Consider the following 4,479-nt stretch of genomic DNA (forward strand, 5'->3'; position numbering starts at 1 on the left):
GGAAGAGGGGAATAGTTTTGTAAGAGAGGAAGCTAGTACCACCTCCATAAAGGGAAGAGGGGAATAGTTTTGTAAGAGAGGAAGCTAGTTTAGTGTAAGAGAGGAAGCTAGTACCACCTCCATAAAGAAGAATAGTTTTGTAAGAGGGAAGCTAGTAAGAGTAGTACCACCTTCATAAGGAAGAAAATAATAGTTTTGTAAGAGAGGAAGCTAAAGGGAAGAATAGGAAGCTAGTACCACCTCCATAAGGGAAGAGGGGAATAGTTTTGTAAGAGAGGAAGCTAGTACCACCTCCATAAGGGAAGAGGGGAATAGTTTTGTACGAGAGGAAGCTAGTCCCGCCTTCATAAGGGAAGAGGGGAATAGTTTTGTAAGAGAGGAAGCTAGTTTTGACGACAAATGGGACAAGGGGAATAGTTTTGAGAGAATGCTAGTTCCGCCTACACATGGGAAGAGATGAATAATTTAGACAAGAGAGGACACTAGTTCCACCTACGAATGGGAAGAGATTAATAATTTAGACAAGAGAGGACACTAGTTCCACCTACACATGGGAAGAGATGAATCATTTAGACAAGAGAGGACACTAGTCCCACCTACACATGGGAAGAGATTAATAATTTAGACAAGAGGACACTAGTTCCACCTACGAATGGGAAGAGATTAATAATTTAGACAAGAGAGGACACTAGTTCCACCTACACATGGGAAGAGATGAATCATTTAGACAAGAGAGGACACTAGTCCCACCTACACATGGGAAGAGATGAATAATTTAGACAAGAGAGGACACTAGTCCCACCTACACATGGGAAGAGATGAATCATTTAGACAAGAGAGGACACTAGTTCCACCTACACATGGGAAGAGATGAATCATTTAGACGAGAGGACACTAGTTTCACCTACGAATGGGAAGAGATTAATCATTTAGACAAGAGAGGACACTAGTCCCACCTACGAATGGGAAGAGATGAATCATTTAGACAAGAGAGGACACTAGTTCCACCTACACATGGGAAGAGATTAATCATTTTGACAAGAGAGGACACTAGTTCCACCTACACATGGGAAGTGATGAATAATTTAGACAAGAGAGGACACTAGTCCCACCTACACATGGGAAGAGATGAATCATTTAGACAAGAGAGGACACTAGTCCCACCTACACATGGGAAGAGATGAATCATTTAGACAAGAGAGGACACTAGTCCCACCTACACATGGGAAGAGATGAATAATTTAGACAAGAGAGGACACTAGTCCCACCTACACATGGGAAGTGATGAATAATTTAGACAAGAGAGGACACTAGTCCCACCTACACATGGGAAGTGATGAATAATTTAGACAAGAGAGGACACTAGTCCCACCTACACATGGGAAGTGATGAATAATTTAGACAAGAGAGGACACTAGTCCCACCTACACATGGGAAGTGATGAATAATTTAGACAAGAGAGGACACTAGTCCCACCTACACATGGGAAGAGATGAATCATTTAGACAAGAGAGGACACTAGTCCCACCTACACATGGGAAGTGATGAATAATTTAGACAAGAGAGGACACTAGTCCCACCTACACATGGGAAGTGATGAATAATTTAGACAAGAGAGGACACTAGTCCCACCTACACATGGGAAGTGATGAATAATTTAGACAAGAGAGGACACTAGTTCCACCTACACATGGGAAGTGATGAATAATTTAGACAAGAGAGGACACTAGTTCCACCTACACATGGGAAGTGATGAATAATTTAGACAAGAGAGGACACTAGTCCCACCTACACATGGGAAGTGATGAATAATTTAGACAAGAGAGGACACTAGTCCCACCTACACATGGGAAGAGATGAATCATTTTGACAAGAGAGGACACTAGTCCCACCTACACATGGGAAGAGATGAATCATTTAGACAAGAGAGGACACTAGTCCCACCTACACATGGGAAGTGATGAATAATTTAGACAAGAGAGGACACTAGTCCCACCTACACATGGGAAGTGATGAATAATTTAGACAAGAGAGGACACTAGTCCCACCTACACATGGGAAGTGATGAATAATTTAGACAAGAGAGGACACTAGTTCCACCTACACATGGGAAGAGATGAATAATTTAGACAGAGGACACTAGTTTCACCTACAATGGGAAGAGATGAATCATTTAGACAAGAGAGGACACTAGTTCCACCTACAATGGGAAGAGATGAATAATTTAGACAAGAGAGGACACTAGTCCCACCTACACATGGGAAGTGATGAATCATTTAGACAAGAGAGGACACTAGTTCCACCTACACATGGGAAGAGATGAATAATTTAGACAGAGAGGACACTAGTTTCACCTACAATGGGAAGAGATTAATCATTTAGACAAGAGAGGACACTAGTCCCACCTACGAATGGGAAGAGATGAATCATTTAGACAAGAGAGGACACTAGTTCCACCTACACATGGGAAGAGATTAATCATTTTGACAAGAGAGGACACTAGTTCCACCTACACATGGGAAGTGATGAATAATTTAGACAAGAGAGGACACTAGTCCCACCTACACATGGGAAGAGATGAATCATTTAGACAAGAGAGGACACTAGTCCCACCTACACATGGGAAGTGATGAATAATTTAGACAAGAGAGGACACTAGTTCCACCTACACATGGGAAGTGATGAATAATTTAGACAAGAGGGACACTAGTCCCACCTACACATGGGAAGAGATGAATCATTTAGACAAGAGGACACTAGTCCCACCTACACATGGGAAGAGATGAATCATTTAGACAAGAGAGGACACTAGTCCCACCTACACATGGGAAGTGATGAATAATTTAGACAAGAGAGGACACTAGTCCCACCTACACATGGGAAGAGATGAATCATTTAGACAAGAGAGGACACTAGTTCCACCTACACATGGGAAGAGATGAATCATTTAGACAAGAGAGGACACTAGTTCCACCTACACATGGGAAGAGATTAATAATTTAGACAAGAGAGGACACTAGTTCCACCTACACATGGGAAGAGATGAATCATTTTGACAAGAGAGGACACTAGTTCCACCTACACATGGGAAGTGATGAATAATTTAGACAAGAGAGGACACTAGTCCCACCTACACATGGGAAGAGATGAATCATTTAGACAAGAGAGGACACTAGTCCCACCTACACATGGGAAGTGATGAATAATTTAGACAAGAGAGGACACTAGTTCCACCTACACATGGGAAGTGATGAATAATTTAGACAAGAGAGGACACTAGTCCCACCTACACATGGGAAGTGATGAATAATTTAGACAAGAGAGGACACTAGTCCCACCTACACATGGGAAGAGATGAATAATTTAGACAAGAGAGGACACTAGTTCCACCTTCACATGGGAAGAGATTAATCATTTAGACAAGAGAGGACACTAGTCCCACCTACACATGGGAAGTGATGAATAATTTAGACAAGAGAGGACACTAGTCCCACCTACACATGGGAAGTGATGAATAATTTAGACAAGAGAGGACACTAGTCCCACCTACACATGGGAAGTGATGAATAATTTAGACAAGAGAGGACACTAGTTCCACCTACACATGGGAAGTGATGAATAATTTAGACAAGAGAGGACACTAGTTCCACCTACACATGGGAAGAGATGAATCATTTAGACAAGAGAGGACACTAGTCCCACCTACACATGGGAAGAGATGAATCATTTTGACAAGAGAGGACACTAGTCCCACCTACACATGGGAAGAGATGAATCATTTAGACAAGAGAGGACACTAGTCCCACCTACACATGGGAAGTGATGAATAATTTAGACAAGAGAGGACACTAGTTCCACCTACACATGGGAAGAGATGAATCATTTAGACAAGAGAGGACACTAGTCCCACCTACACATGGGAAGTGATGAATAATTTAGACAAGAGAGGACACTAGTCCCACCTACACATGGGAAGTGATGAATAATTTAGACAAGAGAGGACACTAGTCCCACCTACACATGGGAAGTGATGAATAATTTAGACAAGAGAGGACACTAGTCCCACCTACACATGGGAAGTGATGAATAATTTAGACAAGAGAGGACACTAGTCCCACCTACACATGGGAAGTGATGAATAATTTAGACAAGAGAGGACACTAGTTCCACCTACACATGGGAAGTGATGAATAATTTAGACAAGAGAGGACACTAGTTCCACCTACACATGGGAAGAGATGAATCATTTTGACAAGAGAGGACACTAGTCCCACCTCCACAAGAGAGGACACTAGTCCCACCTACACATGGGAAGAGATGAATCATTTTGACAAGAGAGACACTAGTTCCACCTACACATGGGAAGAGATTAATAATTTAGACAGAGAGGACACTAGTTCCACCTACACATGGGAAGTGATGAATAATTTAGACAAGAGAGGACACTAGTCCCACCTACACATGGGAAGTGATGAATAA

The 4,479-nt window shown here is 42.1% G+C and overlaps 1 long non-coding RNA gene across 2 annotated transcripts; it reads right to left on the minus strand.

Moving 5' to 3' along the window:
• Positions 1 to 1,193: 1,193 nt before the first annotated feature.
• LOC127906822 (uncharacterized) lies at positions 1,194 to 4,268 on the minus strand. Of its 2 annotated transcripts, XR_008062943.1 has the most exons (6): positions 4,119 to 4,268; positions 3,755 to 3,910; positions 3,443 to 3,598; positions 2,458 to 2,561; positions 1,685 to 2,100; positions 1,194 to 1,476 (listed from the first exon to the last, which is right to left on the minus strand). It is a non-coding gene; the product is annotated as an uncharacterized LOC127906822 (long non-coding RNA). The 2 variants fall into 2 exon arrangements; XR_008062944.1 differs by lacking the exons at positions 1,685 to 2,100; positions 2,458 to 2,561; positions 3,443 to 3,598 and adding an exon at positions 3,183 to 3,338 and having other exon boundaries at positions 3,703 to 4,268.
• Between the last annotated feature and the right edge of the window lie 211 nt (positions 4,269 to 4,479).

Source organism: Oncorhynchus keta, chromosome 13 (assembly GCF_023373465.1).
Source record: "Oncorhynchus keta strain PuntledgeMale-10-30-2019 chromosome 13, Oket_V2, whole genome shotgun sequence".
Classification (NCBI taxonomy): domain Eukaryota; kingdom Metazoa; phylum Chordata; class Actinopteri; order Salmoniformes; family Salmonidae; genus Oncorhynchus; species Oncorhynchus keta.